Below are 22,425 nucleotides of genomic sequence, written 5' to 3'. Positions count from 1 at the left end.
GTGATGATGGAAATGTTCTATCTATGTGCTGTCCAGGATATAGCCTCTTGCCACATGTGGCCATTAAGCACCTAAACCATGGCTACTGTGAATGATGAACTCAATTTTTAATTTTCTCAATTAAAATTTACATTTAAATAGCAACACGTGGCTTCTGGCTATGGCACGGAAAGTGCAAGACGAGCCTTTCTGCTGGTGTCTAACCAATCCATTGCCTCAAATAACCTGATCTAATATAAAAAAAAAAAAGTGGATATCTCTTTCCCATAACTATTGAAGAACATCTGTGGTTAGATCCTGGGCTCAATCCTAACCTAATTTAGATGCCTTCACTATGTTCTAAAACAACAGTTCTCAATGTCTCTGATTATGGTGACCCATTTTAATGTCAAAACAAGTTATTAACCATGTATAGTAGTGGCTCTTGAACTCCTATTAAGAAAATCCATTATAGTAAAAAGCTTCTCTTAAGTAATACTTTATATTCATGCATATTTCCTCAAAACAGTAGCAGCTATATAGAATTGTCAAATATCCATAAACAGGGGACACAGTATCGATTTAATATGTGAGCAATCCTTGATATTGCCATGGATTCCAGCACGTCTTACAATATCCCCCAGCCTCCTGGGCTCTATGACCCACACAGGTTAGGAGCCCTCTTCTAAAGATGCATCATCCTAAGTAGCCAGCAGATCTGTGATGATATATTACACAAATGAGGGTCTTGGTTCACAAGAGGGGATTTGGATTGGTATTGGAGAAAGAAAAAGCAACTTTCCCAACACTTGGAAGTCAAATTTTTTCAATGTATATCTGGTAGCAGATGTATAATATAGATTATTTATGCTGTAGTTAAGCCCAATTATCATGCTAACTTCAAAGAAGATCAAGGTCCAACAATCTGGATGTCCTAAAAGTGTACTGTTACAACTCAACAGGTAGATGATGTTCATCAGCTCTCTTCCTATCATCACTTTGTCAGAAAGTATACTCACTCCCTGTGATTAACTTGTTTCTCTGTGTCAACTTGAAAGCCAAAATCTGAAGAAATAATGTGAGGGAAAAAATTAAAGCAAGTGTTTACTGAGCGGTTCCCAGGCTGGAGCTGGCCATGTTCTGGACAAGTTCATTTTAAGCTGGAGGTGAAAAGTCACTTTTGTGAAATGGGTGGAAGAATGAAGAAAGACCCCATCAATATTAAAAATCTTGATTATAGGGGCACCTGGGTGGCTCAGTCAGTTAAGCATCTGCCTTCAGCTCAGGTCATCTCAGGGTCCTGGGATCAAGTCCCACATCGGGCTCCCTGCTCAACAGGGAGTCTGTTCTCCCTCTCCGTCTACCCCTCCCCCCAGCTCATGTGGGCTCTCTCTCTCTCTCTCTCAAATAAATAAAATCTTGATTATAAAATGGGGAAAATGTTTCTACACCATAACCTCTCTGCCCAGAAATGACTGAACAGCTAAAATCTTATAATTTGGGAGGAAACTGAAGGGAAAATAGAATGGCAATGCCAGGTTTGACCTCTGTGATCTTGAAACATCCTAAAATCTCTGAGGAGATCCTGTGTTTTGGGGTGACAGCCCCATCAGGCCCCACCATAACACTCATGTGTCCAAGGACCTCTTGGGATCCACCGCTCTCCTCAGAATCAAAGTCCCCGAGCACACCTTTTAGAACAGGAGGGCCGGCTGATGTTGGTCCACATTAGAGAGCAAAAGGTATTGGATGAAAACAACAGCAACCACTAGGCTCAGAGCTCAGTCCATGAAATCTAGAAACCTCTCAGAGACTCTACAGATTACAGGAGGCTCCATAAACCTAAGAATGCCCACAACTTGGTTACAGCTGCAAAGTATCAAGATGTATAATGTAAATTATTTATGCTGCAGTTAAGCCCAATTATCATTCTAGCTTCAAAGAAGAGCAAGGTCTAACAAAGTATCATGCAAACCACAGTCCACGCTCTGAAAAAGAAATCTCATAGAAAAAAACATGAGATAGCACAACTTGAGCCATAGACCATTTTATTCTTCTAAGCTCCCTGGGCTTTCTAGAACGAAGTCACCCACCAAAAAAAGAGGAATATATTTCGCCAAGATAGGCGGAAATTAATCTCTTTCAATTTTTAAAATGAGAGACATTCACTTATTACACTTCACATGCACTGACTGCTACAGACATCAACAATTTGCTCAAAATAGATATGCTTTAAAAAGACTGGGAAATTCAGTATTGAATTTAGGAAGCTGAATCTGAGGTTTTAATTCAATGCACAATGGCATGCATTAGCAGCATAAAAATTGCTTCTTGATTAAGTAGTCTTGGGTTGTAATTTACTCAAGATAAAATTTTTTAAAACATCACAAATTAATTTTAAAAAGCACATACACCTACCTTTTTAAGGAAGATCACGTTTCAGGATTCCGTAATGTCTTTTCCTATAGGCGTGGAAAAGAAGAAAGATTATCCAACTAATAACAGAAAGTAGCGAAGGTGAGCTTTGAAGACCATAGCGCTCTCATTTTCTCATGGTATGGCTTCATTTATAATATCAAACAAATAGAAATTTCTGAAGTTAGACTTAAAATATTTCTTTGTTTCCATCTCAGTAAAGATTTTGATTCCAATGATTTGATTTATAAGGAGCAAATGAACAAAATCAAATGGAAACAGATCAAAATAAACAGGAATTTTTCAAAATTAGAACTGAAGCATTTACTTATCCCAATGACATATACTCAATACTTTCATTCCATGAAGTAAATGAATAAAATTCCACTCCTGTTTCTATTTTTCCAGGGGGGAAATGAGGTGAAGAAGTTGTAAGAGCCTGTGTAGGTAACAGAAGGTAACAAAACTATAAGCAGCTGTTACCTCCTATTGTATATTTTTTATTGTCCTAGCTAATAAGCCATATTTATGGGCTCGATTTTTCTTGGCTAAGACTTTTCGATCAAGAAAAATATAGGGGCGCCTGGGTGGCTCAGTCGGTTGGGCGGCTGCCTTCGGCTCAGGTCATGATCCCCGGGTCCTGGGATCGAGCCCCGCGTCCGGCTCCCTGCTCGGTGGAGAGCCTGCTTCTCTCTCTCTCTGCCTGCTGCTCTGCCTACTTGTGCTTTCTCTCTGTGTCAAATAAATAAATAAAATCTTTAAAAAAAAAAAAGAAAAATATATAAAGGAAAATGAATCAAAATAAGATCTCTCTGATTTTATTTCACATTTATTGTTTTCAATAAATAATTGACATCGAAATCTGCTAGTCCCTAATAAATACTAAATGTGACTTTTCCTTTCAAAATTACTTGTTGGCATACATTAAATTATTCTAATATTTTAATTTTATATACTCAAGCCCAAATAAGGAAGTAAATGGTTTATAGTTTAATATAAGTTAATCATCGACTCCTATAAACTGTTTCTACCAAATCTAATTAAAAGAGCCCATGGAATACTGTCCACAGACTGTAATTGTGGGGGCGCCTGGGTGGCTCAGTCGTTAAGTATCTTCCTTCGGCTCAGGTCATGATCCCAGGGTTCTGGGATCGAGCTCTGCATCAGGCTTCCTGCTCAACAGGAAGCCTGCTTCTCCGTCTCCCACTCCCCCTGCTTGTGTTCCCTCTCTCGCTATCTCTCTCTCTGAGTCAAATAAATAAATAAAATCTTAAAAAAAAAAAAAAGACTGTAATTGTGACTCTGACCCTGATATGTTAGATTCCATGTGTAAAGTAATTTAACTTCCAGCAGGGATAATGATGTGTAGATTGAAAAACAAGGACCACAATTTCTAACTCGAAAGAGCTCCAAGAATTTGAAATGACTACCAATGCATTAATTCATGGAGATCCCACTCCGGAATAAATGGAATCTCACACATACATACACACACACACACACACACACACACACACACAGATCAGATGGGGACTCCCTAGATTAGCTTGTGCTTCCTTCAGCTGCCACCTTCTTTTCTGACAATAAAATCCATCTTTAACCCTAAAGTAAATGTAAAGGAAGAAATTCTCCCAGCACCTTACTGAAAGGCATGTGAATCCTGCGACCCCAGCCACCCTGCACAGCCCCTTCCTGAGTACAACCATCCTGGTCACACGTAGCTCCAGAACTTCTCTCCTTCAAGGCAACACCAATTCCCTGCATGGACTCCCCAAAGTCAGCCAGCATCAGCGGCCTTGTCTCTCCTGCCTCCCTCCACTTCAGAGCCAGCATGCATGACTTCGGCTCTCTCACGGCCAACACCCCACAGTTAGGGTAACAGCGGTCCATTCTATTTTCTGAAATTACAGGTGCCGGTAAATTCGGCTAACGACAATGACCAAAAAGCCAAGACAAACTGATGGCTGATTCAGAAACACAGTTCAACATGCACATGCTGAGCCAAATCATAATCAACGGCCCACTAACAACAGGTATGCAGCTCTTCATAGATCTTCAGTTTATAATGGGCCATCCAGAAATAAGAAGATATCTAGAATTTGCTTTGAAACAATCCAGTCAGGGTTGTGGACAAGGAGAGGTAACAGATGGAACAAGTGTCCGTGAATTTGTTGTAGTTTAATGAAGGATGCATGAAAGGTCATTATAGTGTCTGCTCTACTTTTCGGTTATATTTATATTTTTCCATAACAAAAACTTAAAAGATGGTCATCCAATGAAAGTTTTGTGTGAAAAAGAGAGAGAGAAAAACGCACAGATCATAAATATCACAACCTTCCTTTTCCAAACACCCTTCAACACAAAGGAGAAATAACTAGGGAAATAAGCAAAAAATTTTAAAATTAAACATCACACTAGAAAAAATGCACAGCCTACAGTTATGGTTTTATAAAGGAAGTGATAATGGCCTTGAAGCTCTTGTCAATATTTCAATTGCCGAATAACAATACCTACCTTCCTCGTTTTTTCTATTATTCCAAGTATGTCTGCTTTAAATTAAGTGACAGAAACACAGAAACACTGCTTTTCTCATGACTGTCAGATATTGTTGGTCGTTAAATATGCCTTTGATTCCTAAAAGTAGGGAAATGGATGACTTATAATTAATATCAATGTGATCTATTCCCTGAATTAAGATCTTTCTAAATAAGAGATCCAAGAGGGGATCATTATAACGGCGGGTGGAGCACCTGGGTGTCTCGGTTGGTTAAGCATCCCACTCTTGGTTTCAGCTCAGGTCGTGGTCTCAGGGCTGTGAGACTAAACCCCACATGGAGCGCTCAGCGCAAAGTCTGCTTGAGTTTCTCTCTCTCCCACTCCCTCTGCTCCTCCCCCCTGCACTCTCTATAAATAGATAAATAAATAAATAAATATTAAAATAATAAATAAAAATAAATATTTTTTTAAAATAAATAAATAAATAAATAAATATTTAAAAAGAGAGAGAGACTTTATTGGTGCAAACTTTGGCATCACAGATATAAACTATCAGATCTGCAACCCACTTACGTAGCAGAGTGATCTGTCACTGGGGGACAGCCAAAAGATGGGCACTCTCTAGATAATACCACTAATTTGGCTAGAATTTGAAAGAGACTGGGAGGGGTCATATGAGGCTAGTGCCCAGCTTTCACAATAAGCAGGGAAAGTCACATACCAAGTAAAATCATCCTCGCAGCCTCAGAATTTGACTTACTGACCCTGCCAGACACCACTATTGGAAATCTGACACTGGACATAAATTAAAAAGCGGGATTTATGTCATGGTTTGGGGAAAGAGCATGTGTAAAGCTTTGCCAAGACTTCTTCAAAGATAAACCAGGGGCAAGAACCAACCTTGGTTCCCTCTAAACAGAACAGCACAAGACCAACATTAAATCCTAACATGAGATTTGATCTTTTTTTTTAAAGTAGCTGATGGTTTTCTATTTTCTTTTTCAAGTTTTCCTGGCCTAAAACAATGTTTCCTTTCCAATAAAGAAACAATGCCAAATTCTGAAAAGGAAATTTGTCTGACCTAATGGATAAGCATATAAAAGCTGGAAAAGGGAGTATTATGGGAAAACCAGAACAACTCGGACTTACAAGGCAGCTTTCCAAATATATCGGCAAAAGGATCAAGGGTTAGAGAAGGGAGTATGTGGGTAATAATTATGAACGAGTTGCATGATGGAGGTCAGCTAAACAAAATTCACTTGTTTTCAATTTGAAAATCACAGTTCCAGGGGCACCTGGGTGGCTCAGTTGGTTAAGCAACTGCCTTCGGCTCAGGTCATGATCCCAGAGTCCTGGGATCAAGCCCCACATCAGGCTCCTTGGTCAGCGGGGAGCCTGCTTCTCCCTCTCCCTCTGCCTGCTGCTCTCCCTGCTTGTACTCTCTATCTCTCTGTCAAATAAATAAAAATAAAATCTTAAAAAATAAAAAAAAATTTGAAAATCACAGTTCCAGCGGTTTACTACATAAGCTAAGAAAAACTGTCATTAGCTTACATCCATACTCAGATATTTTTCATATTTTATTAAATTAGGAATGGCATTTAATTGTGCATTTAATAAATATTTGTCAAATAAATGCATTAACGAGGTGGCAATTAATGCTCACCAAATCATGACTTAAGGTCATTAGAAATGACAAAAATAAAATAAAATAAAATAAAATCCTCAGATAGAGGAGTCATGGCTGTTTGTCTAACCAACACACATAACCTTGATTTGCTTGTAGGTGGCAATAAGCCAGGCTAAAATGGTTTGTTCCCCAGACTCCCTTGCAGCTAGGGGTAAGCCATGGGATGCAGTTCAGACCAACGAGATGCAAGAGAACGGGCTCTGAGAAAGTGTGTTCTCATTATATGAACACAGTCCCTTCGCTCTTTCTTGGGAAAAGCTACTGGGAGGTGTAGAGCCATCTCACAACCATGAGAACAAAAGGCAGACAAAAAAGAGTAGAAAGAAAGAAAGAACCTGGTTCTCTGGTGGCATTGCTGACATGCTACATACCAAACCCCCCCCGCCCCAAAATTGCTTAGGTTCATGTTAGGAGTGACAAACCTCTGCTCGTTCAAGTTCCTGTTTTCTATAATTCACAACCAAAAACATTCTAACACCAGATTTGATTTACCTCCCAACCCGGCTGTGTTCTTAAAGCTGCTCCTATTTCCACTGACTGATGTTCCACATAACTATCCGATAACACAGTCACATAACTCTCGCTGACTCATCAACAGTTTCCACTCATCATGAGCACGCCTCCCACTAAAAGGCCAACGAGCTTGAGGGTGAGCAGTCATGAGGAAAGCCATCAGCAAACAGCAGGCCATGTCATTCTACCAAGCCACACGGTGCCCTCCTATGGACCACCACACTCCCATGTTAGGAATACAAAAGATAATGCTGCCAGAAAGAGAGCAATCTATTCCACTGATCGAGAAATGGAAAATCTTCCACCTTAAGACTAACTTCAAAATCTGTATGTCTCAACAAAGAAAAGGAAATATTTATAAGTATGGCTAAATTCAATGCCAGAAATGAAACATCTCTAAAAAACAGAAAACAAGAATAGGAGGATACATCTTGAGGGCTTAAGGGCTGTCCCATGTCCTGGTCCAGATGGCCCTACTCTGTGCTTCCACAGGGCCTTCGCAATGCACCTTCTGTGGAATTTAAAATTCTAGTCATTTCTCCCTTAGATATTGATCTCTCCTGATAAAACATAAATTCCTAGAACTGAGGAAAGCTGACATGTAACAAGTACCGAAAAATGCTGAATGAACGAATGAGCAAAACAACATACAGATCACTTTTCCAAGTTTATGAAAAGTATGCAATCCTTATTAAAAAAAATCTGTACGCATCATTTCTACAAATACAATGAGTTGTATGTACTGTTCAACTGACCCAACATGACATATTTGTCAAATGTCTAGAGAAATGTCAAATTTCTAGAGAAATTGTCAATGGCCTACACTTAAGAAGTAGCTCTTATAAGCCAGGCGATGTGTTAGGCACTTTGCATGCAGTATTTCATAATCTTCACAGACACACACACACACACACACACACACACACACACAGTTAGTTACTTCCCTTTTAGATGGGGACAAATTCAGAGGGACCTAAGGAGCTCACGTAAGGTCACGTATCTAATAAAAGGCACAGTTGGTATTCAAAACCCAAAAAGGTCAGCTCTCGCTTTTCTACTAGACCATGCTGCTTCTTCTCTTTGGTATTTACTAAAATATTGTTTATAACTTGTACACATTAGTGGAGGTAACAGTCACAAGAACCTTTCATTTACGGCCTCGAAAACAATCCGCAGAGTGAGGGTTCACTGTAACCTCAAGCACAATTACTTCTTGTCCATGTCAGAAATCAGACGGGGTCTGGCATGACACAGATAGTGACCTTCTCTAGCTCATCTTAGAGCTGTAAGGAGTAACAGAATGTCTACATACCTACAGCATATTAAAAGCAAGCCACTATGTACTTATATGACCTAGAAATGATGCAAAATAAACCCATGAGTCTATGGCTCCAGTTTCAGAAATCAACAGCTCTGCACCCACCCCGCGTAGGGTACACACATGCACCATACTTTCCATGCCCCGTTTACGGATCGCGCGGCCTCAAGAGCTTAGAGACTGGTTGGCAGGTGGGCTTACAGATAAAACCTACTGTTTCTATGCATACAACATATCAGATCCATCGAAGCAGTTAAAATAATAGACTCACTTGAACCAAAAGGGGAAAAAACTCTACTGCAGAAAGAATTAAAAAAAAAAAAAAAGGTGCCTTTTGTGATAGCCTCCTAACACTTCATTGAATAAATAATTCCTCCTTGAAGTTGATGAAAATTTACTGAAAATATTTATCCAGTAAACATCTTAATGAAATAAACTGTTATGACTCCAATTTAACAACTTCATAAATTCTGATGGAGAAGAAATAGACTCACCACCCCCGAAACATTTGGCAATTATTTTTACACAATATGTGCAGTCTATGATGTATGTGCTTGATGGAAAAGTGAACCGCAGTGTATCAGCCTAAACATGAGCTTCTTTGTTCTGCCATTTCAGCTTAACATTTCCACTGATTTTTAAACAATATGGAGTATTTTGCAAGTCATGATTTCTATCAGGACAGCTAGCCAATACCCATTTAAAAAAAAACTTGAATTGAGATAGTTATTATGTGATAAAGCACATTTCCATTTCTTCCTCCCCCTTGCTATAACTATAGATTATTTATTTATATTTTAAATTTTTTCCATATAGAGATCTTTGGGGAAAAAAATCATGACTTAATATAAAGACACTGAATCTTTTTCCAAATAATGGCTGAATTGTCTTTAAGAAGATAAACATACTCTTTTTCTTTTTTTAAGCTACCCCCTTTTAATTCTTTCCCGATACAGGAAAAAAAAAAAAAAAAAAAACAGTATCCTCAATTAAATAACTCCATAGCACTCACAGTTTTTCTTCTGTAAAGTTATTTTTTAAAGTATTCACTCATCATCAAAGGCTAATGATTTTAAAGACAAGCTTCACAATGAATGAAACAGGATAATGAAGTACTCTTACAAAGACAGTGTCTGGTAATAATTAAAGTAGAACTCTGTACACAACTTCTTTTAAATATCTGGCTAAAACTCCAAGCTTTCTATCAAATTAGGATTCCTTCATGAATGTTTATCTTATTTAAAGTATACCCCCCCAAAAATAGGCCAAAAGCATTTATATTCCCCCTTGCATTTGACCCCACAATCAGACAGATACTGCCCCATTTACAAAATGAAATATTGAGGTCCACCTTAGATTAACTGCCATAAGTAGTTCCAATGCTAGAACTAAAAACAGGCATAAATGTTAAAATACTTCTTTCCTTATGCACCAGCTCACTTTCCTTATTTCTTTTTCTGCATCTTAAAGTAATTCTTAACAACTGACTAAGGCTCAGAAAATTACATCAAAATCTATCTACAAATAAAGTTTGAAAGTTATATTTAGCAGATTTCTGATTATATTGGACACAGTCTTGGTATAGCTTCCCACATATAAAGTCTTGCCATGAAAGGGAATTCTTATTAGTCTTTAACAGAAAAAGTAAGTGAGCTGATTAAATATAGATCAAAGGAAGTTCTACCATGAAAGGACCATTTTTTATAACTTGTGGAAAAAAAATGTATCAATAAACAAAAAGCAATCTGGTGTTTCTCCTTCTGGCCTATAATCGTTATCTGTTTATGATGAGATTAAGAGCACTAGCTGCCTTCTTTGTGCTTGTCAGTTATTCTCCGATATTTTTAGCATGATCATGTATTACTTTTGTAAGCTCCAAGGTTATTTTTTAAGCATTAGACATTACCTTTTTAGACCTTGATATTCAGATAAACCACTATTGTATAATAAAGGATAGATGTTAATATATTTTGAAAACATATGGGTAATTAATTCCAGTCAAAATCAAATCTATACCTTTAAGATGACTGCTTATCATATCGTCACCTATAGACTCTAGTACAAAAGCATATTAAATGTTTTAAGATTATTTTCTACTTTAAGATAAGCTAATCAGTAAACTGACAAATACATTTTATATCCATCTGTATCTGCTCTAAAAATTAGGAAAATCACCTGTATCTTGTTCCAAATCTTTCTCCTTTATCTATGCTAGCTATTCATTCTTTGCCAGCTCTTAAAATATATTTGAGGTAACTCCATCATGTCATTGCTTTCTTTGACAGCTATATCAGGACTATAAATAATACATATATTTATGTGTGTATATACATATTCATTAAATAAACATATTCACCTATACACACAGACTTATATACATATACACATATTACATATACATATGTATAATACGCTCATATAGTATATATAAAATATATAAATATATATATGATCTAAACTGTTTAGAGATTTCCACCAGAGGTGCCTGTCAACTCAGTTTCAGGTTTCAGTTTGGTCAACCTGACCAACTAACTATAAGACACTGATGAAAGAAACTGAAGACAACACAAACAAATGGAAAGGTATACCATGCTCATAGACTGGAAGAATTAATATCATCAAAATATCCATACTACCCAAAGCAATCTACAGATTCAATGCAACTCCTTTTAAAATACCGATAGCATTTTTCACAAAACTAATCCTAAAATTTGTATGGAACCACAGAAGACCTCAAACAGCTAAAATAATCTTCAGAAAGAAGAACAAAGTTGGAAGTGTCACAATCCCAGGTTTCATGATGTCGTACAAAGCCTTAGTAATCAAAACAGTATGGTACTGGCACAAAAACAAACACATTGATCAATGGAACAAAATAGCCCAGAAATAAACCCACACACATACGGTTAATTAATCTATGACAAAGGAGGTAAAAATACACAATGGGGAAAGACAGTCTTTTCAATAAATGGTGTTGGGAAAACTGGACAACTACAAGCAAAAGAATAAAACTGGACCACGTTCTTAACCATACCAAAAAATAAACTCAAAATGGATTAAAAGACTTAAGTATGAGACCTGAAACCATAAAACTCCTGAAAGCAAACATAGGCAGTAATCTGTTAAACATCACCCCTAGCAACATATTTATGGATATGTCCCCTCAGGCCAGGAGAACAAAAGCAAAAATAAACCATTGGGACTACACCAAAATAAAAAGCTTTTGCACAGCAAAGGAAACCATCAACAAAACCAAAAGGTAACAATAGTTTTGAATTATATTTGTTCCACTTAAGTCTGTTTAGCCAAATTAGCAAAGAGTGTTACAGATTAGAAACCTCATTCTTCTTATCATATTGGTCATCCTTACTTTCCCCAGAGACCAATATCCTGCAGTCATCATGAGTAAATTCATTAAGCATTTATTTTATACTTAGTATTTCTCATTACTGTGAAGGGAGAAGATTATAAAGTGTGGTAGTTCACAAGTTATAAATGTAGCTGAAAGTATAACACTTATCTGTGCATTTTGCTACAGAGCCAATCAGTTCTAAATTCTTTTAAACAGAAGTAGAAGAGGAAGTCTCTTACTTTTTCAGATTTTCAGCTAGAGTCTCAGTGCTAAAGACAATAGGGGATGAGTTCCCTGCACGTGACCACAGGATGTGCTAACATGTGCCCAAACCGGTCCTGAGGTCGACCCCCCAAGTCTACATGTGAGAGGAACTTGCAGAAGACACGTCTTCAGAGAGAATTCTCAGGAACAAAGAGTGGTTCCCTTTCCTTCCCTGTCTATCAGCTCATACCAACTGCCTACAACAACCCCTCACACATTGAGGCTACCTGCAAGGAGGGAGGCTGAGATCCTATCCCCTGGCTGGACGTTTGCGTCTGTGCAGAAACGCACAGCCTGTTCTGAGGGGCACGTGTGAGGCTGGAGCAATGGAGCCCGGCCGATACTACCTTCAGTAGCACAGCGAGGCAACAGAAGCTCAGTAAAAGAGGAAATGGGCTACACTTAAAGAGTTTGATGGTGTTGACATATGAGTTTTCCTATAGACCAAATGGATACCACAGAGGGTAGTGAGATTTGAGTGATCCTAAAAGATCTCCACCCAAGTAGGCTGCCCGGACTAGGGCTCAGGGACACACCAGTGATATACCACTGGAAGACAGGAGCCCAAGATCATAAATGATTACGCAGAAGTTACACTGCCCACATCCAGGAATGGCATGGTGTCAATCAACCTGCATGGGATCTCCAAAAAAAACCATATCAGGCTGTGTATGAGGATGAACTGGCCATGAAAAGAAACAACACCAGCCAAGTAAAACTGTCTTAACCCCCCTTTCTGCCCCCTGCCAACTCTGGAGGAGCCAGAGACCACCCTCCCCGCCTTGGGGGAAGGAAGAACAAAGAGAAGAATTAAACCAGAAATGAACTTTCTTTCTCACTGATGATCACTAAGCCACTGGTCATATCTGAGGATGGAAAAGGGGAGAAGCTCTACATTGGATGGGAAAATGGAAGTTCTGATTCATATTGTAACACATTTTTCTCTAATATTCAAAAATTAGGTTGTTTTTATACTTTATAATGACTCAAAAGCTATGGAATCTGCCAAAAATATCATCCAACATCAAGGTGGGAAAAGAATAAAACTACTTTCTGTTTGTCTTACTAAGTGTGACCCACTCAACAAACCAGTTACACTAATAAGTATCCAACCTATACAAGATTTTTTTTTCATGAAGTTAAATTAGAAAACTGAGAAGATACAGAAAATCAAAATGCAAATGTAATATACCTCTTCAAACTTTACCTCCAGAATATAACCATATTGACAGCTCCTTTAAATGGAATGGACTAACACTCCAGTCAAATGGCAGACTGTCAGAATGAATAAAAATAGTAATAATGATGATGATAAAAATAATAATAAAGCAATAATCAACCATACTTGCCCAACAAAGAGAAAAACTTTAAATAGAAACACACAAATAGGTCAAAAGAAGGGAAAAAGTTAACACCATGGGTTCAAACAGTAAGAAAAGACAGCTGAACTGGCTATATTAAAACAAATAGACTATAACACAAGAAGTCTTACTAGAGACAAGGAGGAATACTTCATGATGATCAAAGGGTAAATCTGAAAGTTCTAGAAGCCTAAGTCCTTCATTTATGAGATAAGGAAAGTGAGACAGGTGACTTGCTCAAGGACACTTAGCTAGGGGAATGACCAACTACAAGTCCCCTCTCCCAATTTCCTTTTCCGAGCCTTCTTCTTATAACCATACCTCTAATCTGAGCTCCTTCAACATGAAAGCAACTAGCCTACTTGGTTGAAACCATCAACTCAGTAGCTATGCAAAAACACAGCCTGGGAAAGGGGACCACTCAGAATGAGAGACAGGAAGTTGGATCATGAGCAGGGTTTGGCTCTAGATTCAAGCACTGCACATCACTAGTTGTGTGGCCCTGAAGAAATTTACTTAAATGGGCCTCAGTTTCCTTATCTACAGAATGGGGAGATCACCACCTATCTCAGTAACATGCCTGAATGATACTCAGCTAGTCAATGACAAAGCTAGAGCCCCACAAGACACACACACACACACACACACACACACACACACACACACACACACACACAACCATGTTGCTAAACTGTCTCCCCTGATGAGTTATCTCCAAATGGAAGTAACTGGTGGAATGCCTGACCTTTACTAAGTACGTGAAAAATGCTGGTTTTCTTCCCATACGTTGATGCTACACTTTGTAGAGAGAATAAATTTGGAAAGGTATTTTTCTGTGTGGAATCCTCAACTCTAAAATCTATCCTTTTCAATTGAGACAAAATGAGTTTCAGATAATCACTTTTTCTTCTGTTAAAGTCATATGGTCTAAGTGAGTAAAGCAGACAGGGTAAAAATTTCAATGATAATTTAATTCAAATCACCTCTTATACTATAAAACGAGTCATGCAATAGACACATTTTGTAACATCCCTCCCCCAAAAAAGTGTAAACATATCATTTTGTTCATAGGAAGAAAGAGACATTCCTCCAGATGTTGTGATTATAACAACCAGAGTCATAGCCTCAAGATCATAATCCTAACCTTCAATTTGGTAAAAGATTCTTTAGAAAATGAACTCTTTCTTGTGGGTAAGTCTGTGCTGTACAAGGCCAATCCCTATATAAAATGTTCGAGTTTCCTGACAACTTTTCTGGATTCTTTTTGTTGTGTAATTGAGAACATTATAGGAACAGGCATTTACCATCACACTGGGCTTTATGTAGTCAGAGTCTAGTCAATGCTCCTAAATGTCAAGGTTATAGTCAAGGTCAATATATTTTCAACCCAGAAAAGTGGGTGTCTGCAAGGTAGATAGATGCTCACTGTGCTGCCCCATGTAACCACAAGAAATTTAAGAGTAAGACAAAACTTGATAATTAATGTTAAAAAATGCATTGCTTAGCTACCAATTTTAGAAACAGCAGAGTGCATACAAATCCAAAATAGGACATACAAAACCATGAAATAAGAAAGAGAAGTATTATAACAGCATATGATCATTGTCCCGATTTTACAAACTCATTTTAGGACACATTTAAGATCCTACTGTGTGTTACGGCACCTGGGTGGCTCAACTGTTAAGTTGTCTGCTTTCAGCTCAGGTCATGATCCCAGGGTCCTGGGATTGAGCCCCGCATTGGGCTCCCTGCTCAGTGGGAAACCTGCTTCTCCCTCTCCCACTCCCCCTGCTTGTGTTCCCTCTCTCACTGTCTCTCTCTGCCAAATAAATAAATAAATTCTTTAAAAAGAGCCTACTGTATGTTAGCCACTGCACAAATCTAATTTAAAAAGTGCGAATGAGGGGAGCCTAGGTGGCTCAGTCGTTAAGCGGCTGCCTTCAGCCCAGGTCATGATCCCAGGGTCCTGGGACTGAGCCCCGTGTTGGGCTCCCTGCTCAGCAGGAAGCCTGCTTTTCCCTCTCTCACTCCCCCTGCTTGTGTTCCTTCTCTCACTTTGTCTCTCTCTGTCAAATAAATAAATAAAATCTTTAAAAAAATAAATAATGTGAATGAGTTATGATTGCTTGAAAGAGCTGAAGGGCTCAAAATTAGTGTGTTCAAATACATTCAGATGAGTTCATGTAGTCATTGAAATTTCATGCACATACAAAAAGGAGTCAAGACATGTTATTACGTTGACCCCATTCAATATTGTACCTAGGTCAGGTTCTGGGTAGAATATTCTAAAGAAAATACATCATATCTCAGCTGTCAAATTTCTGTCTGGTTTAACTAAGAACATAGCACTATACTGTCTAAAAAGCACCAAATCAAGCACAACACTATACTGTACCTCATGAAAGGCCACACAATTTATTCTTCACACAAAAGAATATTAGAAAAGCACCAACTACCTAAAAAGAAATTAAAGTATTTCCTTGACTACTTAAAAGGTCAGTTAGAAGTTAAAAAGCAAAGAAAGGAGGACCAAAACCCTTTCTATTTTGTTTTAAAAAAAACTTACTCCAGGACTTAGATTGATAGCAGTGAAATTCAATAAGTACACATTACTTATCAAATTGTAAATTAGGCAGTGATTCAAGTTCCTAATTATGGGAAATGATTTAAGCTCATTTAACATGAAATGTTTCAACTCTAAGACTCCTTAAAGAATGTTAAACCCATACAGAAAAAATAGAGGAACTGACTAGAGGCAATATAGGATTTACCTAAATCCCTGCCTATAAACAAATTGATGTGAAAATTCAGGGAAAACAAATCCCCTGCAAACTAAACCAATTTAAGCCAAAAGCACCTTTTGAAATTAGGAATATATGCTCAAATCCCAAAATTATTATTTTGCAATGAAAAAAGAGCATACAGGGTTTTTTTTTATCATTACTCTAACCATTCTGTTTTCCTAAATATTGTCAAGTACAGTTAGCTGACCCTTGAACAAAAAAGGTTTGAACTGCACAGGTCCACTTATGTGTGGATTTTTTTCAATAGATACAGTACAGGACTGTAAATGTATTTTCTCTTCCTTATGATTCCCTTAATAACATATTCTTTTCTCTAGCTTACTTTCGTGTAAGAATACAGTATATAATGCTAACATATAAAATATGTCTTCATCAGCTATCAGTGTTATCAGTAAGGCTTCTGGTCAACAACGGGCTATTAGTAAAGTTTCTGGGGAGCCAAAATTATATGCACATTTTCGACTGCTCAGGCAGTTGGCACTTCTAACCCCTGTGTTGCTCAAGGGTCAACTGTACCTTCTTTTCAATAATTTATTCTACAAACAAATATAAAATGCCTGCTATGTGCAAATATTATGCTATGAAGGAGGAAACAGAAATTGGCAACCTCAGCCTACTGAAGCTCAGAGCGTGTGTGTGTGCGCGCGAGTGTGTGTGCGTGTGTGCATGTGTGTGCGCACGCGTACGTGTGTGCGTGTGTGTGTGCACGTGTGCGTGTGTGCGTGTGCGTGTATGTGTGTGCGCGCGCGCGCGTGTGTGTGTGTAGGGGCAGGACAGTGGAAGTAAACAAAGCACAATGTCACAAGTGCTGTGAGGACAACATCCATAAAAAAAATAGTAGAACTAATATATCATTGAAATTATTTTGTTCTGTCAGTCGGACTGCCAACAGCTATATGTAAAGGGAACCCCTCTGTCCTAGTCTGCCAGGCCGCCACAGAAACGACCACAGACTGGGCGGCTTTAACAAGACATGTTTCTTCTCCTCGTTCTGGAGGCTGCCAGTCCAAAATCAAGGTGCCGACGGGGCTGTTTTCTGGAAAGTCTCCTCGGCGTGAAGATGTCTGCATTTCTCTGTGTCCTCACACGGCCTTTCCTCTGTGCGCACACATCCCTGGTTTCTCTCCCGCGTCCTGATAGCCTCTTCTTATATGGACACCGGTCAGATTGGATTAAGTCCCAACTGAATAGCCTCATTTTTTTTTTTTTTTTTTTAAAGATTTTATTTATTTGACAGAGAGAGACAAAGTGAGAGAGGGAACACAAGCAAGGGGAGTGGGAGAGGGAGAAGCAGGCTTCCCGCGGAGCAGGGAGCCTGATGCGGGGCTCGATCCCAGGACCCCGGGACCATGACCTGAGCCGAAGGCAGACGCTTAACGACTGAGCCACCCAGGCGCCCCTGAATAGCCTCATTTTAAACTTACCTCTTCAAAGGCCTTGTCTCCAAATATAGTCACATTCTGAGTTAGCAGGGGTTTGGGCTTCCATGTATGAGTTTTGGGGGGGGGGCACAATTTGGTCTATAACACCCATCAAAGCGACTTAATCAGTCACTTCTTCTCAGTTAACAAGAAACTCATAGGTAAGTTGCTTAGAGCTGCTAAAGCCACTCAAGTAAGTCATCAAGAAACGACACCCTCTGCTTCCCATTTTGCCACCCTTGGTGTGTGCTCTGTCACAGCCACAAGATGGCATCTGCAAGTCTAACCATCGCGTCCAAGTTCCAGGAAGGAAAGGAAGACATCAGGAAGGAAGAGCCCACCCAAAGATGTGCATCCATGTCTTGCTGGCCAGAACTGGGTAAGCAGTCCTGGCTGCAGAGGAGGCCAAGGAGGGCAGTATTTTTAAGTGGGCACGTTGCTACCCTGAGCCAGAATCACAGTTCCACCAGACTGGAAGTGGGGGGGGGGAGAACTGTGTCCCCCACAGTTGTGGCTGACCACAGATGTTACTGTATGGGTGCAGGTCGCCTTCAGTTGGAGGCCTGTCTGGACCACTGATCCACCACGTGACCTTGAGCAAATGCTTTAATCACTCAGTTCTCAGAGGTGGTAATTACACCTAAGCTGCAGAATCACTGAGAGAATTAAATAGGGTTGCATTCATTTGTCAGGCCCAGGGCACACTGCCTAAGCCTAAAGGATGCTGGAGTTGGGGCCTGGGCTTAAAGTGTCCTGGGAAATCACAACATTATGAGTATCACAGAGCCACCTGGTAATGACTCAAAACTATCAAAGAAGTGACTCCATTTCTTTACAGGGGGCCTTCTGACATATCCCAGTCCATGGCATGGCCTGAGAGCCTAGAGTCTCTAACTGTGCTTGCATGTGTGTGTGTGTGTGTGTGTGCGTGCACGCACGCTGCTTCTGATGGTCTTACACCTTATGGGAGGGTAGAAAGCACTGATTCACTAGCACCCTGTTCCTTGCATCATACCCCTTCTGCAATCAAACAGCTGCTTTCAGCAATTTTTCCTGAGACATTCTAGATCACAGTCCCTGTTTAGCTGTGAGGTATATCGTTCAGGTAACGCATGCCTTCACCTCTCCAACAAAGCCGGGAGAGCCCGGGTTCGGTAAAAAGTGCAACATTTCCAGAAGGTTTTTAAACCGCATTTGTTGCTCTTAATCAAGGAGTGGATTCCTCCTTGATGTAAAACCTGGTGGGCTGCCACATCTATCAATTCAAGCTGAGAAAATGAAAATTACCATGTAATAGAAGGGGTGGAAGAGCTGCTTCAAGCTCAGTTGCTTTCACGAGAGGTATTAATACCCAAATCATCTGCACTTTCAAAGTCCCTCCTTTCTCTCTGGTAGCTGTGCAAGAAATCTCTGTATGTTACTTCTGACAGACGGGAGAGGAACTTTTAACTTACTTTGAAATTCTTTCAAAGGGAATGAAAAATGGACAGAATGAGGCCAGTCTTAAGGTTCTCAGAGGGCCTCACAGGTCCAAAAAGGCTAAATAAAAGGAAATATTCCCTCTCTGTATTTTCAAAGTGCTGTTGTGAAATCTTTTCTCAGCAGCTGCAAATAACTATACAGCAATCCTGCTGTCCCCATTCAAATGTGAACGATATATCTAATAATTAACATACTTAACCAGCACTTTTTCAACACAAAATTAAAGAAATTTGCTAAATCAAAAAGATGCCAATTATAAAGAAGAAACCTCCAAAGACAACTGGCACCCCAAGCTTGGTGGGGAGGGCAGCACGGTTAAGAACGTCAGAGCCACTATTTTCATATGATTCAAACTGACATCACGAATAACTTGGGAACTCCTGATTTGGAACTACAAAAGATGCTCTCTTAAATAAAACAACATTCAGCAGAGTATTTTCCTTCAATTAATTAATAGCTCTCCTGCTCACCCTCCCTCTCTCTCTCTCTCTCTGGCACTGATAATATTCACAAGCCATTTTGAGAAGAAAATGCTACAAGAAAATAAATACAAAGCATTTTAGATTACCTAGAGTCCCACTTAATAAAAGTAATCTGATTAAATCAATGCTTTTTTCCTGTGAATTTCTAGCCAAGTTTGAAATTTACAAAAAGCTTCTCTGATTTGGAGATCTAACACACTGTAAGAAAAATAAGCATAACTTGATTAAAATCTAACTCGTAAAGTAGAAAAAACGTGAGAGCGTGCCTAGCAGGAATAAACGATAAAACCATCTTCAGGGAAATGTCTCCTCTGGTTCTGGTATACTATTAATTCATATCAGAACTTCTGTTAGCAGAATTAATGAACGTAGAGTTTTCAGATTACTGATCATCTTTCCAAACTGATCACTGTGCTACTTCTCAGAGGCCAGTGTAAATAATCATGAAATACTTCTTCCCTCTGTAGTAAGTCTGCAGATGGTTTCAATTTATTTAACATGGCACCTCTTCTGCTTATTCATCAGATTGCTTCCCTAATTTGCCCAATCTGCAGACTCTGTGATCATGGCATTTAGTTATTCAATCATTTAAGAGACATTGATTTAGTCTTCTTATATGCACCAGATTCTTCCCTTCCCCAAGGAAGTCATGCCGTGGCTAAAATGTGCAAACCATGCAACCGGAGGACTGAGGTGGGGCATCCAATCTGGAGTTGAAATCTAGGCGGGCTTTGCAGGGAAGAGGACAGCTGCGGGGGACGTGTAAAGGCCTGTAGGATTCAGCCAGGTGCAGGAGGGGGTTGGGTGCGAAGTCAGCAAAGGCACTGAGGCCACGGACCTTATGTTCTTGGAACTTTAATATAGCTTAAAATAGGTGACGCAAATAAAAGCATTAAAACTTCACTGTTGCGGTCCAGTCGTGGAATGGCTTGTATTTGGCAAATTAGGGAAACAGAATTAAGTCCTGAAAGCAATAGAGAGCTGTTGAAGCATTTTAGAGGTAATGCTATAAAAAGATTTGTTTTGTGCAAATTACTTCAGCTGAGTAAGGAGAATGGAGTAAAGCGGCAGCAATGTAAATTCATTTTTTTTAAGATTTTATTTATTTAAAGAGAGTGCGTGCGAGCAAGCAGGGGGAGGGGCCAAGCCGACTCAGCACTGAGTACAGCGCTGGACTCAGGGCTCGATCCCACAACCCTGAGATCATGACCGGAGCTGAAACCAGGAATCACCAGGTGCCCTGGGATGTAAATTTATAAATTTATAAAGTAGCTGTTTATCTACATCCTCCAGTTAACCCCTGAGGGCAAGAGCTGCAACTCACTTACTGTTACAGTACCGTGATACTCACTTAAGAGCCAGTAGAACACATGAATGAGGAATGAATGAGAAAGAACAACAGGGAAGCTCATTGAAACATCAGAGGAAAAATCAAGGCACAAAATGTTGTGAACAACTCTTAGGCGGTGCTACAGGAATGGACAGGAGCAGACAGAAATGCAAGATATTCATTCGGTAGACTCAACAGATCAGTGGCTTGTTTCACGAAGACTTAGAACCGAGGATGAGACATGGATTTGGAGTGAAGTTGAGGACTTCTCTTTTGGACGCACCGATCTGAGAGTATCCATAGGACTTGAATGTAAGGCTACCCAGCAGACAACAGGATGTAAGTGGAGCTCAGACAAGAGGTCAGGGATATAGGAGTCATCAGTAAACAGGTTATAAAAATGGGAGAAGTGGAAGAGTTATCTTGTACAGAAAGTACATAGAGTGAGATGAGTCATGAACAATGTAGAGACCTCCAGAGAATACCATTTTAAGGTCTGGGTGGTAGACCAGATGTCACAGCTCTGCCTCTCATATATGAAAACTGTATAGGTTGGGCAAGCAAGCCCTTGCAAACAGGGACTTCCAGAGTCTGTAAGGGAATAGCAAAAATGAGCTAATCTAGTGCAATTCCTTCAGGTTGGCAAAGTGATATGACCTCCTCAGAGTCACCAACTCAGGGGATTTGCACAGCAGCAAACACTAAGAGCTAATGCCTTAGTTTCTTACACCATAACACTTGGACGTAAGAAGAGATGAACTCTGATATTCCTTTCAGCAGTATGATTTTCATGATTCTAATCAAGTTTCACTGCTTGTTCATTCAAAACAAGTACACAAACCAAACAGAGCAGTCTTTTCATCTTTTCAAACAACACGGCCACAAAAATGAGAAAATAAAGGAGCCCAAAATCTCCGAGTCTTCCTGCCATGTTGAACAAATGGGAAAATAAAGCTTGTTCATTTCCATTCAGTGATGCTAATGATTCCGTTAAATTGACTTCTTTGAAGGAAAATTACTGCTAATAACCTTAATTTCCTCCTAGTCTCTTCCCCTAGGTACCTGACATTTTAAATAAAATATTTTCATAAAATATTAAAAGTGAAGGAATTATATCTTAGGTATCCAACTCCATATTGACAGACTTTATGAATCCCTTCTATCTCAGCTGTCCAGGGCCTACACTTTGGGATCTTCAGATAAACACATCAAGTTTCCCATTCTATGCATATCCCAAGAAACACAATCCATTTCAAATGAACCAACAATTTTTTTGGGGGGAAAAAAAAAAGTTTCTCTATGGGCCCACCACAAATCATACTGATACCAGCCATGTGGTGGTCTAGAACATTCCTGCCTTCAATTTGAATTTAATTGTCTAATTATCACTGTAGCTATTTTCTCTTCTTTGTCCCCCAAACCAGGCTTTCCACCCTGCCCTGACCTCTGACACCTCTGCTCTGGATGGCAGGTGGGTAGCGTCTGTCATTTGCCTCCCCAAACCCATTTGCCGTGCTT

General features: G+C 39.4%; 1 protein-coding gene across 5 annotated transcripts in view; it reads right to left on the bottom strand.

The window, feature by feature from the left end:
* Positions 1-22,425, bottom strand: part of PLCB4 (phospholipase C beta 4) — a 407,515-nt gene that overhangs the window by 374,088 nt on the left and 11,002 nt on the right. For 2 of the 5 annotated variants that reach the window (XM_032419441.1, XM_032419444.1), the window contains exon 2: positions 2,398-2,441. The exons of 2 other annotated variants lie outside the window; for them this stretch is intronic. The gene's annotated coding sequence lies outside the window, so the exon portion shown is untranslated. Of the gene's footprint in view, positions 1-2,397; positions 2,963-22,425 lie in introns of those variants that run through there. One more of the 5 variants, XM_032419442.1, reaches the window with a different exon arrangement.

This window comes from Phoca vitulina, unplaced genomic scaffold (assembly GCF_004348235.1).
Source record: "Phoca vitulina isolate PV1807 unplaced genomic scaffold, GSC_HSeal_1.0 scaffold22, whole genome shotgun sequence".
Lineage (NCBI taxonomy): Eukaryota > Metazoa > Chordata > Mammalia > Carnivora > Phocidae > Phoca > Phoca vitulina.
The sequence above is the reverse complement of the archived record's forward strand: the minus strand, read 5'-3'. Positions and strand labels throughout refer to the sequence as shown.